This window comes from Salvelinus alpinus, chromosome 14 (genome assembly GCF_045679555.1).
Source record: "Salvelinus alpinus chromosome 14, SLU_Salpinus.1, whole genome shotgun sequence".
NCBI lineage: Eukaryota > Metazoa > Chordata > Actinopteri > Salmoniformes > Salmonidae > Salvelinus > Salvelinus alpinus.
In genome coordinates this window covers 6,424,063-6,438,636 of record NC_092099.1, presented here as the reverse complement: position 1 = coordinate 6,438,636, position 14,574 = coordinate 6,424,063, and the positions used below count along the sequence as shown (strand labels likewise).

Genomic DNA, 14,574 nt, shown 5'->3' with positions numbered 1-14,574 from the left:
TTCACTGGCTGTTGTCATATCGTTCCCCTTAACAGGATTGCAGCCCTAAGAAGTTTTAAGTAACTAGTTCCACAGCCTTTTTTTTGTTTACTCAGCTTTTCGGTCCATGTGTTACCTGAACTATAACAATCGTCAGCCCAACCAAGAGGTTGAACTCACAACCTCTTGGTTCACAGCATTCCAATCTTCCTGCTGCACCACCATGTTTTTGTCAATGACAGATTTCAACTGTATTTCTAGATTTTGCACTTCAAAGTAAATCTCAGCTCTGTTAAAAGTTTTAAAAAATATATAAAAAATGCTGAAATAAGTTAATCAAATCAATAATGAGAGAATAGTCAGATGAACTGATAATTGATACAGACGAAGCAGGAAAGTCGGATTGCCATGAACCAAGAGGTTGTGAGTTCTTATCCCAGGTGAGGACATGTTGAATAATAATTACGGTATAAATGAACATGCATAATGTAATCATGTATGTCAACGTGTGTCAAATATGTACATTGAAAATGTATGTTAAAAGCACTGTGTGTGTAACTAATTGCACAGCCTTTTTTAGTTAAGATGCCCAAATAATAATTCATAGTTGAATGAGTTGAGTTGATCAAACACATCATTTTAAATTGACCAATATTTTTGAGCTAAGTCGGAGCTAAGTTTGGGCCAACATTTTTTTTCGTTAGTTCAGGTAAAAAAAAGTTCAGTAAAAATAAAAAGGACAGGGAAGTTAAACTGAAATTAGGGTCTATTTTACAGATGAGCCCGACATAGTGTCCTCAGAAAGTATTTACACCCCTACAAGTTTTCCACATTTTGTTGTGTTACAGCCTGAATGTAAAATATGTAAGATATTTTGTCACTGGCCTACAATAAAACCCACAATAAAAAAATTCAAAATGTATCAAAAATGTAAAGCTGGAATATCTTAAGTTAATAAGTATTCAACCACTTTGTTATCAGAAGCCTAAATTAGTTCAGGAGTAAAACAGTCACATAATAATTAGCAATAAGCGCAATAATAGTGTTTAACATGATTTGTGAATGACTACCTGATCTCTGTACCACGCACATTCAATTACCTGTAAGATCCCTCAGTAGAGCAGTGAATTTCAAACACAGATTCAACCACAAAGACCAGGGATGCTATCCATTGCCTCACAAAGAAGGGCACCTACTGATAGATGAGTAAAAACTAAAAACAAGCAGACATTGAATATCCGTTTGAGCATGGTGAAGTTATTAATTACACTTTGGATGGTGTATCAATACACCCAGTCACTGCAAAGATACAGGCGTCCTTCCTAACTCAGTTGCCGGAGAAGAAGGGAACCGCTCAGAGATTTCCCCATGAGGTCAAACGTGACATTAAAACAGTTACAGAGTTTTATGGCTGTGATAGCTGAAAACTGAGGATGGATCAAAAACATTGTAGTTACAAACAATACTAACCTAATTGACAGAGTGAAAAGAAGGAAGCCTGTACAGAATTTAAAAAACTTACAAAACATGCATCCTGTTTACAACAAGGCAATAAAGTAATAGTACAAAAATGTGGCAAACAAAGCAATTCACTTTTTGTCCTGGAAACAAAGCGTTATGTTTGGTGCAAATCCAATACACCACATTACTGAGTAGCAATCTCCATATTTTCAAGGATAGTTTTGGCTGCATCATGTTATGGGTATGCTTGCAATTGTTAAGGGAGTTTTTCAGGATAAAATCCTAGTGGAAACCTGGTTCAGTTTGCTTTCCATCACTGAGAGATGAATTCACCTTTCAGCAGGATAATTACCTAAAACAGACCAAATCTATACTGGAGTTGCTTACCAAGAAGACAGTTAATGTTCGTGAGTGGCCGAGTTACAGTTTTGACCTCAATCTGCTTGAAAATCTATGGCAAGACCTGAAAATGGTTGTCCAGCAATGATCAACAACCAATTTGACAGAGGTTGAAGAATTTTGAAAAGAATAATGGCCAAATGTTGCACAATCCAGGTGTGGAAAGCGCTAGAGACTTACCCAGAAAGATTCACAGCTGTGAAAGATTCACAGTTGAATACTTATCTAACCAAGATATATTAGTGTTGTATACATTTTTGGGACGAATGTTATAATATTTCTTCTACTTTGACATTTCAGAGTAGTTTGTGTAGATCATTGACAAAAAATGGCAATAAAATCAATTTTATTCCCACTTCGTAACACAACAGAATGTGGAAAAAATCAAAGGGTGTGAATACTTTTTGAAGGCAGTGTAAATACATCAAGCACATACGATATACACAATTACAAACCATATAAAGAAAAACAGACACATTTAGCAACATACAGTGGGGAGAACAAGTATTTGATACACTGCCGATTTTGCAGGTTTTCCTACTTACAAAGCATGTAGAGGTCTGTAATTTTTATCATAGGTACACTTCAACTGTGAGAGACGGAATCTAAAACAAAAATCCAGAAAATCACATTGTATGATTTTTAAGTAATTAATTTGCATTTTATTGCATGACATAAGTATTTGATACATCAGAAAAGCAGAACTTAATATTTGGTACAGAAACCTTTGTTTGCAATTACAGAGATCATAACGTTTCCTGTAGTTCTTGACCAGGTTTGCACACACTGCAGCAGGGATTTTGGCCCACTCCTCCATACAGACCTTCTCCAGATCCTTCAGGTTTCGGGGCTGTCGCTGGGCAATACGGACTTTCAGCTCCCTCCAAAGATTTTCTATTGGGTTCAGGTCTGGAGACTGGCTAGGCCACTCCAGGACCTTGAGATGCTTCTTATGGAGCCACTCCTTAGTTGCCCTGGCTGTGTGTTTCGGGTCGTTGTCATGCTGGAAGACCCAGCCACGACCCATCTTCAATGCTCTTACTGAGGGAAGGAGGTTGTTGGCCAAGATCTCGCGATACATGGCCCCATCCATCCTCGCCTCAATACGGTGCAGTCGTCCTGTCCCCTTTGCAGAAAAGCATCCCCAAAGAATGATGTTTCCACCTCCATGCTTCACGGTTGGGATGGTGTTCTTGGGGTTGTACTCATCCTTCTTCTTCCTCCAAACACGGCGAGTGGAGTTTAGACCAAAAAGCTCTATTTTTGTCTCAACAGACCACATGACCTTCTCCCATTCCTCCTCTGGATCATCCAGATGGTCATTGGCAAACTTCAGACGGGCCTGGACATGCGCTGGCTTGAGCAGGGGGACCTTGCGTGCGCTGCAGGATTTTAATCCATGACGGTGTAGTGTGTTACTAATGGTTTTCTTTGAGACTGTGGTCCCAGCTCTCTTCAGGTCATTGACCAGGTCCTGCCGTGTAGTTCTGGGTGATCCCTCACCTTCCTCATGATCATTGATGCCCCACGAGGTGAGATCTTGCATGGAGCCCCAGACCGAGGGTGATTGACCATCATCTTGAACTTCTTCCATTTTCTAATAATTGCGCCAACAGTTGTTGCCTTCTCACCAAGCTGCTTGCCTATTGTCCTGTAGCCCATCCCAGCCTTGTGCAGGTCTACAATTTAACCCTGATATCCTTACACAGCTCTCTGGTCTTGGCCATTGTGGAGAGGTTGGAGTCTGTTTGATTGAGGTTGTGGACAGGTGTCTTTTATACAGGTAACGAGTTCAAACAGGTGCAGTTAATACAGGTAATGAGTGGAGAACAGGAGGGCTTCTTAAAGAAAAACTAACAGGTCTGTGAGAGCCGGAATTCTTACTGGTTGGTAGGTGATCAAATACTTATGTCATGCAATAAAATGCAAATTAATTACTTAAAAATCATACAATGTGATTTTCTGGATTTTGGTTTTAGATTCCGTCTCTCACAGTTGAAGTGTACCTATGATAAAAATTACAGACCTCTACATGCTTTGTAAGTAGGAAAACCTGCAAAATCGGCAGTGTATCAAATACTTGTTCTCCCCACTGTAGAGGTCACTGATCATTACTCTGAACTGACCAAGGGGGACCAAAGCATGTCATTTCAGTGAGCTCTGTTATGTTGTTCCGCATAAAGGGCACAGAAAAAAGAAAAGTAGCTTTACCCAACTCTGTGGAGTCTGAAAGGGCGCAGTGTTATCCAAGCCTGATAACGGGTTTGGTAATTTGTAATTCTAAATTGAAAAAATGATGATAGGTAGATAGGACATTTCTGCAATAGTGCTTTGTAGATAAACACAAGAAAATGGTGAGTACTAAAACCATCACCAGTAATAAACTTACGGAAGTGTGATTTCTCTGTATTTTATATATATTTCCACACTATGAGTTGAGTAAATCAACAAAACGTCTGTGGAACAAGTTACTTAATAATAATTTGTTAAAACAACTAGATTTTTACAATGTGTGTACTGTATATGTTTGTGTGTGTGTGTGTGTATATATGTCTGAGTGATAATACAAGTGAACATGTGTGGGTTTTTGTGTATGCGCGGTGCTTTACTTGGGCAGTACCAGCACCTCAAATTTTCTTCTGCTTGAAGTCCTGTTCCTCTTATAGAATAATTGCTCAAAAGTATTGTGGAGCTCCTGCACGTAAATATAAACAGTACCGGCAGCCAACGTGAGTACCGGCAACAGTGGGTGTGTGCGTGCCTCCTGAGTCGGACTAGAAGTCCATTCCGAGTACCTCTTTTCCGCCGGCGATGTTTTGATCTGCCTCCGGAATCAGTTCAATTGCCCTGGGGGGTACAAACTAAGCATCCGATTCGGAAAGGTCATTTTCCTGGTCGTAATGCTGGTAATGCTGGTGAGCTGCCGTCGCTCTGGTATCCAAAAGTTATATTGCCCTGGCGGGTACGAACTAAGCATTCGGAAGGGTCATTTTCCTGGTCGTAATGCTGGTAATGCTGGTGAGCTGCCGTCGCTCTGGTATCCAAAAGTTCTATTGCCCTGGGGGGTACGAACTAAGCATCCGATTCGGAAAGGTCCTTTTCCTGGTCGTAATGCTGGTGAGCTGCCGTCGCTCTGGTATCCAAAAGTTCAATTGCCCTGGGGGGTACGAACTAAGCATCCGATTCGGAAAGGTCATTTTCCTGGTCGTAATGCTGGTAATGCTGTTGAGCTGCCGTCGCTCTGGTATCCAAAAGTTCTATTGCCCTGGGGGGTACGAACTAAGCATCCGATTCGGAAAGGTCATTTTCCTGGTCGTAATGCTGGTGAGCTGCCGTCGCTCTGGTATCCAAAAGTTCAATTGCCCTGGGGGGTACGAACTAAGCATCCGATTCGGAAAGGTCATTTTCCTGGTCGTAATGCTGGTAATGCTGGTGAGCTACCGTTGCTCTGGTATCCAAAAGTTCTTGCTGGCTAGTAATGTAAGAAATAACACATAAAAAAACTAAATAATGCAAAGTTGCCTAGGGGCTAGAAGCACGGCTGCCCTCTTAGCCAGGACAACAACCCTGAATGTGATCAAGACAAAGGAGCTGATTATAGACTACAGGAAATGGAAGAACGAGCACACCCCCATTCACATCGATGGGGCTGTTGTAGAGTGGGTCAAGTTCCTTGGTGTACACATCACCAACCAACTATCATGGTCCAAACACACCAAGACAGTCGTGAAAAGGTCACGACAATGCCTATTCCCCCTTTAGGAGACTGAAAAGATTTGCCATGGGTTCTCAGATCCTCAAAAAGTTCTACAGTTGCACCATTGAGAGCATCCAGACTGGTTGCATCGCCACCTGGTATGGCAACTGCTCGGCATCCGAATGCACGGTGCAATAGAGTCGTGTGTACAACCCAGTACATTACTGGGGCTAAGCTTCCTGCCATCCAGGACCTCTATACCAGGCGGTGTCAGAGGAAGGCCCTAAAAATTGTCAAAGATTCCAGCCATCGTTGTTATAGACTGTTCTCTCTGCTAATCCACGGCAAGCGGTACCGGAGCGCCAAGTCTAAGTCTAAAAGGCTCCTTAACTTCTCAGTAGCGTCCCACCTCGTCAACAGCCAGTGAAACTGCAGGGCGCCAAATTCAAAACAACAGAAATCCCATAATTTTAATTCCTCAAACATACAAGTATTTTACACCATTTTAAAGCTACACTTGTTGTAAATACAGCCAAAGTGTCCGATTTCAAAAAGGTTTTACGACGAAAGCACACTAAACGATTATGTTAGGTATGAGCCAAGTCACAGAAAAAGACAGCCATTTTACCAGCCAAAGAGAGCAGTAACAAAAAGCAGAAATAGAGATAAAATTAATCACTAACCTTTGATGATCTTCATCAGATGACACTCATAGGACTTCATGTTACACAATACATGTATCTTTTGTTCGGTAAAGTTCATATTTATATCCAAAAATCTGAGTTTAGGCGGGACGCTACTGTCTCACTTGGCAAAAAGCCTGAGAAATTACTATGAAAATTACTATAAAATCAAACTTTCATTAAATCACACATGAAAGATACCAAATTAAAGCTACACTGGTTGTGAATTCAGCCAACATGTCAGAATTCAAATAGGCTTTTCGGCGAAAACATACGATGCTATTTTCTGAGGATAGCACCATTGTAAACAAAGAGAGATAAGCATATTCCAACCCTGCAGGCATGACACAAAACGCAGAAATAAAAATATAATTCATGCCTTACCTTTGACGAGCTTCTGTTGTTGGCACTCCAATATGTCCCATAAACATCACAAATGGTCCTTTTGTTCAATTAATTCCATCAATATATATCCAAAATGTCCATTTATTTGGCGGGTTTGATCCAGATAAACACAGGTTCTAACTTGCTCAAACGTGACAACAAAATATCTCAAAGGTTACCTGTAAACGTTGCCAAAAAATGTCAAACTACTTTTGTAATACAACTGTTGGTATTTTTTTACGTTAATAATCGATAAAATTGAAGACGGGATGATCTGTGTTCAATACAGGATAACACCAACCGTAGCATGCCTTCTGGTCATGCGCTTCAATCAAACAGGACACCTAGAGTGACTCGACTTCAAAATGGCCGTATTTCTTCATTACACAAAGGAATAACCTCAACCAATTTCTCTAGACTGTTGACATCCAGTGGAAGCCGTAGGAACTGCAAGCAGGTCGCTTAGAAATCTGGTTTCCCAATGAAATCTCTTTGAAAAGAGTGACCTCAAAAAAAAAAATCTGTACGATTTGTCCTCGGGGTTTCGCCTGCTAAATAATTTATGTTATACTCACAGACATGATTCAAACAGTTTTATAAACTTCAGAGTGTTTTCTATCCAAATATACTAATAATATGCATATCTTATCTTCTGTGGATGAGTAGCTGGCAGTTTAATTTGGGTATGCTTTTCATCCAAACGTGAAAATGCTGCCCCCTACCCTAGAGAAGTTAACAGCTGCTACCCCCAAGCCATAAGACCGCTGAACAGTTAATCAAATGGCTACTCAGACTATTTGCATTGACCCCTTTCTTTTTAGGTGAATTAAAGTGCTTATGTTTCTAGCTCCAACAGTGCAGTAATACCTCACAATACAAAACACACACAAATCCAACAAATAAAATGAAAAGAATTAAGAAATATCATAATGAGCAATGTCAGAGTCCGGAATATAAATATATATGTAGCCTATATGATTGTGTGTATAGACATTATGGACAGTATATGAATAGAAAAGGTGTGTACAGAAATAGTTATATAGGATGAGCCGTTACAGTTACTAGTTACCTGTCCAAAAATGTCATCAGTAACGTAACTTTTGGATTACCTAAACTCGGTAACATAATCAAATTACTTTCAGTTACTTATAGATTACTTTCCCCTTAGATTTGAGTAAGTCATTTCAGGCAAAAAAATATTTTAAAAGGGGCGGATCCTTAAGAGGGAGTCACAGGTTATGAGTTTGCACAGCCACAAGGTTATAAAATCTGATTTTAAACCTAACCTTAACCTTAAGCAAACTGCTAACACTATGCCTAAATATAACCTTAAATAACCCTAACCTTAACCACCCTGCTAACCCTAATGCTGAACCCTAACCTTAAGACCAAAAAGCACATTTTTGTTTTCATAAACATTTAACTATAGCTAATTTTGACTTTTCACAAATAGCTCAGTTCTGCCAAGACGCATCCCATTAAAAGTCAACCTGCTTAAGAGGCATGAGAAGAAGACAAAAATGAATCCTATTGCAGGATAAATCAATGTCAGAGATTAGATAGCTGGCCATAAATGGATGTTGCATTTTACTTTATCGGTTGGTTATGTAGGTTTCTTCTAACCCACAGTTTTCTACTATAGATAATAATACAATTAGGCTATATCTTTACATAAAAAACAACAGAGTCTGTCAGATTTTCAGTCATTCCAATTTTAATACACCTTGATCTACAAAAATAGGACTTAGAAGGAAATATGGAAATATAGATTAGTCAAATTGTTTTACCTGAGCATAACCCCAAAACTAAGGACTAATTAGCCTACTCTGTTGTTTATGATTTTGTTGTCATGGACGCCTGATTGGGCTCATTGTGTTACGGCTGTCCTCGCTGACAGAAGGTGTGGACCAAAACGCAGAGTGGTTAGTGTTCATTCTTTTAATGAAAGTCAACAAAACACTTCAAAATACAAAAACAACCAACGTGACAAAACCGAAACCGTCCTGTGTGGAAACAAAAACCTCCACAGGAACAAACACCCACAAAACACAAGTGAAACCCAGGCTGCCTAAGTATGATTCTCAATCAGGGACAACGATTGACAGCTGTCTCTGATTGAGAATCATACCAGGCCGAACACAAAATCCCAACATAGAAAATCAAAACTAGACCAACCCACCCAACTCACGCCCTGACCAACTAAAACAAATACAAAACAAAGGAAAACAGGTCAGGAACGTGACAGAACCCCCCCCTTAAGGTGCGAACTCCGGGCGCACCAGCACAAAGTCTAGGGGAGGGTCTGGGTGGGCGTCTGTCCACGGTGGCGGCTCTGGCGCTGGTCGTGGTCCCCACCCCACCATAGTCAACCCCCGCTTCCGTGGCCTCCTCCCAATATCCACCCTCCATGTCAATCCCACTATTCCAAAGAGCAGTAACAGACTGAGGGGCAGCACCGGACTGAGGGGCAGCACCGGACTGAGGGGCGGATCCTGGCTGGCTGGCGACTCGGGCTGCTCATGGCTGGCTGGTGACTCGGGCTGCTCATGGCTGGCTGGCGACTCGGGCTGCTCATGGCTGGCTGGCGACTCGGGCTGCTCATGGCTGGCTGGCGACTCGGGCTGCTCATGGCTGGCTGGCGACTCGGGCTGCTCATGGCTGGCTGGCGACTCGGGCTGCTCATGGCTGGCTGGCGACTCGGGCTGCTCATGGCTGGCTGGCGACTCGGGCTGCTCATGGCTGGCAGGCGACTCGGGCTGCTCATGGCTGGCTGGCGACTCGGGCTGCTCATGGCTGGCTGGCGACTCGGGCTGCTCATGGACAGACGTGCGGCTCTGACGGCTCGGGACAGACGGGCAGCTCTGACGGCTCGGGACAGACGGGCAGCTCTGACGGCTCGGGACAGACGGGCAGCTCTGACGGCTCGGGACAGACGGGCAGCTCTGACGGCTCGGAACAGACGGGCAGCTCAGACGGTGCTTGGCAGGCGGGCAGCTCAGACGGTGCTTGGCAGACGGGCAGCTCAGACGGTGCTTGGCAGACGGGCAGCTCAGACGGTGCTTGGCAGACGGGCAGCTCAGACGGTGCTTGGCAGACGGGCAGCTCAGACGGTGCTTGGCAGAGGGGCAGCTCTGGCCGGCTGAGGCGCACTGTAGGCCTGGTGCGTGGTGCCGGAACTGGTGGTACCGGGCTGGGGACACGCACCTGAAGGCTAGTGCGGGGAGAAGGAACAGGGCATACTGGACCCTGGAGACGCACATTAGGCCTAGTGCGTGGTGCCGGAACTGGTGGTACCGGGCTGGGGACACGCATCTCAGGGCTAGTGCGGGGAGCAGCAACAGGATGCACAGGACTCTGGAGACGCACAGGAGGCTTGGTGTGTGGTGCCGGAATTGGTGGTACCGGGCTGGAGACACGCACCATAGGGCGAGTGCGTGGAGGAGGAACAGGGCTCTGGAGACACACTGGAGCCTGGTGCGTGGTGTAGGCACTGGTGGAACTGGGCTGGGGCGGGGAGGTGGCGCCGGAAATACCGGACCGTGCAGGCGTACTGGCTCCCTTGAGCACTGAGCCTGCCCAACCTTACCTGGTTGTATGCTCCCCGTTGCCCGACCAGTGCGGGGAGGTGGAATAACCCGCACCGGGCTATGTAGGCGAACCGGGGACACCATGCGTAAGGCTGGTGCCATGTAAGCCGGCCCGAGGAGACGCACTGGTGACCAGATGCGTTGGGCCGGCTTCATGACATCCGGCTCAATCCTCAATCTAGCCCTGCCAGTGCGGGGAGGTGGAATAACCCGCACCGGGCTATGAACACTTACAGGAGACACCATGAGCTCTACTGCGTAACACGGTGTCTGCCCGTACTCTCGCTCTCCACGGTAAGTACAGGGAGTAGGCGCAGGTCTCCTACCTGACTTCGCCACCCTCCCTTTAAGCCCCCTCCCAAAATTTTTTGGGGTTATACTCGTGGGCTTCCAGCCTTGCCTCCGTGCTGCCTCCTCATATCGCCTCCTCTCGGCTTTAGCTGCCTCCAGCTCTTCACGAGGGAGGCGATATTCTCCCGGTTGTGCCCAAGGACCCTTTCCATCCAATTCGTCCTCCCATGTCCAGAAATCCTGTGTAGGTGGGTCCTGTTGCTTTTTGACAAATACATCTTCTTTTATTAGAAGAGAGAAAACCACGAAACGAACACTATACACAAACTAACAAAATAACAAACAGACGACCGTGAAGCTATATAGAAAAATAGTGCTGACACAAACACTACACATAGACAATTACCCACAAATGCATGATGCCTATGGCTGCCTTAAATATGGCTCCCAATCAGAGACAAATGAAAGACATCTGTCTCTGATTGAGAACCACTCAGGCAACCATAGACATACCTAGAAACATTCACTCAACCATAGACATACCTAGAAACATTCACTCAACAAACTCATACACTAAACCCAACACCCCCTTTACCATATAACCACCCAAAACGACAAAACACAAACATTCCCCATGTCACACCCTGACCTAACTAAAATAATAAAGAAAACAAAGAATACTAAGGCCAGGGCGTGACACATTGATTCGAGTTGAAAAATAAATGCTCCTCTCGGAATGGCATGCTTTGAGCACTACCGAGCACTACCTATTTGCATGTGAAAAATGTATTCCATATGCTGCATTTGCTATAGATCTATTGTTTATGTTTTTGTTGGTGACACCTTCATATCTCAATAATTTGCAGCTGTTTGTCTATCAAAAGTGTGTGAGTTTGAACATGTGTCTGTTAGGCCTATGGCCTTTTTTTGAATCAGCACAAATTAGATTGAGCGGTAAAAGCCCCATTCGTGGTGTTTTTAATTCAACTTGTTTTTGACAGTATGCAGCACAATACCACGGGGGAGTGGTATAAACTTTTATTCTATAGGCTGGGATCCACACTATGCAGCTGTTGCAAGAGCGCATTTTCCGCTGGCTGTCCACTGGGACGTATTCATTACGCCAATTCTGTTGCAAAACGTTTCTTAAAAGGAAGTAAACAGAATGAAACGGGGCGGGACCTACCTGAATTTGTCCAATAGAAACTCTCATTTTGCTCAGTTTGATCAGTTTACTTCTGTTTGGTTCTTAAACGGTAAACGGTTTCCGTAATGAATACACCCCATGTTGCAAAAGCAATGATTGATAGACAGCTTAAACTTCTTCAATTCAACCATTATTGGGTTTACATACACATATGCATTTGTGAACAGCCATCCACAACAACTACAATCCGTAAGGCGCAAATAGCTAAATGAGAGAGCAGCAGTGTGATCATTGTGCTATGTAGCCTATGTGATATCTGTATTGCCCGTAGGTTACACCACTGCTGTAGTCATTACCTCTAAGAGTCTATTCAAGTTGTAGAATCTTTGGAATGCCGACAACAGTCACATCACTGGAAGTATCCTACAGAAGCCTATTCCTGCTCTTATCCTGCGATCCATCAAACGCATTTAGCGTGTCATCACAGTGTCTCTGACTTGTGGTCAGACTCGCACAGGCAGAACAAACTTTGCTGCCTTTTTTCAATGCAGATGTCACGTGTGCTCCCTCTCCGGCCTCTAGGTCACCAGGCTGCTCGTTATGGCGCGCACCTGTCACCATCGTTATGCGCATTATGACACTCACCTGGACTCCATCCCCTCCTTGATTACCTTCCCTATATCTGTCACTCCCTTTGGTTCCTTCCCCAGGCGTCATTGTTTCTGTTTCAGTTTCATGTCTGTGCGTTGATATTACTATGTTCACATACTTCATCCTCTCTAATCTAGTAAATATCAGTGCAAACATATGTCTGTTTCGTCACCATATCTCTGTCATGTTTCTTGTTTTGTATTATGTTTTCATTTATTTATAAAAAAACTCACACCCTGAACTTGCTTCCTGACTCTCAGCGCACATCGTCACAGCTGATTGGAATGTCATTGAGAAAACAGGAAGGTGTAAAATATTTATTTGGCAAACATTCTTTTTGAATTGAGAAGTAATCCTAGAAGCAATCATCTTGTTTTTCAAAAGGTATCTGTAATCTGACTACAATATCTTTGCTGGTAATGTAACGGATTGCATTTACAGTTTTTTTTGTAATCCGTTACTCCTCAACCCTGTATACAGTGTAAACAAGTTCAAATATATACCAGTGTACGTTTTCCACTGTTATAGGCATTTTGGTTTTGCTCAATATTGTTTTCAATTTCGTTTTCGATTTGGATTTATAGAGGTTGGTTCTGTTTGGGTATGGCTTGCCCTGATTGGAATCATCCTTGTTGGTCAGGATGTGTTGCACCTGTAGTCTCGTTAATCAGTCATTAGGACCCATATTTCTTGTTGCTTGCAACTTTAAGTGGACATAGGTGTCTTTGAGAACCCCTTCGAAACCCCTACCTGTTTTGTTTTGGTTGTTGTTAGTGACTCTTTGTTAGTTCCCCCGGCTGTTTGAGAGACAGTTTTTTGGTTTCTTGTTGGGGAGCGTAACATTCACACACAGCCTCATTTATCTGGTAACACCTTACTGTAGGTGTCCTTTGTATGCATTCATAAAGACTTTATAACAGCTATATAACATGCTGTAGCTAATAATGAATAACTTTCAATAACTGTTAACGAACGCTTATGATGAACGTTATAATGTGCTATGTAGCTGTTATAAAGGTTCTGTGAATGTGTAAGGACACCTACAGTAAAGTGTAACCTTGTTGGTTACAGATGACTAATAAATACAATGGACAGTTCGCATCTATGGATTGTATACATTACTATTAAAACGTTCTACAGGATTATTCATGCACCTACTGTTGTGGATTTACTTCTTAAAACGTTGTGTTTTAAAAAAGGGCCTTTCATGTAGCCACCACGTTCAGAGAGTCCTGTCTATTGACAGCAGCAGGCTAGCAGTTGACAGCGGTATGTCCTAGATAGTTAAGTTGAGATAAACAGTGTTATGAAATGCCTCCGGACAGTCAGAACAATGTGTCTTAGAGGCCTGGGATTTGTTAAGTATAGGGTGCATGGAGGGACACACTGAACCACCGGCACTGGCCTTAAGAGGCCTGGGACAGATGATTGCCCATATAATGTTTTTTCCACCATCACAAAAGGAGATTTAAGAGAGATATGGGGGAGCCAAGAGAGCTGTGTTCCTGTGGGAGGGATATAAACCAGGAAGGAGAAAGAGACATACGCCAGGCGAGAGAGAGAGAGGTGGAGAAAGAGAGGGAGAGAGAGAGAATGATGGGGTGGAAATAGTCAGGAGAAAGAGAGAAGGGCCAGAAGAGAGAAAATGAGAGATAAGCACAATAAGAGGTGATAAGAGCCATAAAGAGAGAGAGAAACACTTGAAGAGAGAAAGTAATAAATGCCAGTAGAGAGAGAAGAGACCAAACGTTCCCCATCATTTCCTCTCGGTCTATGACATCATAGTTACGGCAGATTAGTCATTTCTTTAGTTGACAGCTTCCATGAGCAAGAGGATATTACTATGTTCACATACTTCATCCTCTCTAATCTAGTAAATATCAGTGCGACATATGTCGTCATCATATCTCTGTCATACATCATAATCTATGTATTTATGTTACCTTTGAATGAAAGATTGATACAAGTCCTTCTGAGATTGAGGCTGTTAATATGGACACTGTAGTACACATAGACAAGCTAGTTCCAATACTTACTTAGTCATCTTCATAATTTATGGGGCATAAGGCGGCAATCATTTTCTGCCACAGGAATCGGTCTTTGGCCACAGCTTGTGTAGTAGTTCCAATGGGCTATATGTATAGGTGTATAATCATGACACATGTAGATCATATATAGAACATGGATCATTTGACTGGTGTTTCCTTTCCTCCCTCAATCCCCCAAAGGTCAATAGTGTGTGTCTCTTGGCAGGGTTAAGTGATATGCATACCAAAGGGAAGACCATCACATGAC

The 14,574-nt window shown here is 43.2% G+C and overlaps 1 protein-coding gene across 1 annotated transcript in view; it reads left to right on the top strand.

Annotated features, from left to right (window-relative positions):
• Positions 1 to 14,574, top strand: part of LOC139539152 (Krueppel-like factor 12) — a 166,141-nt gene that overhangs the window by 93,230 nt on the left and 58,337 nt on the right. The gene's annotated exons all lie outside the window — the stretch shown is intronic.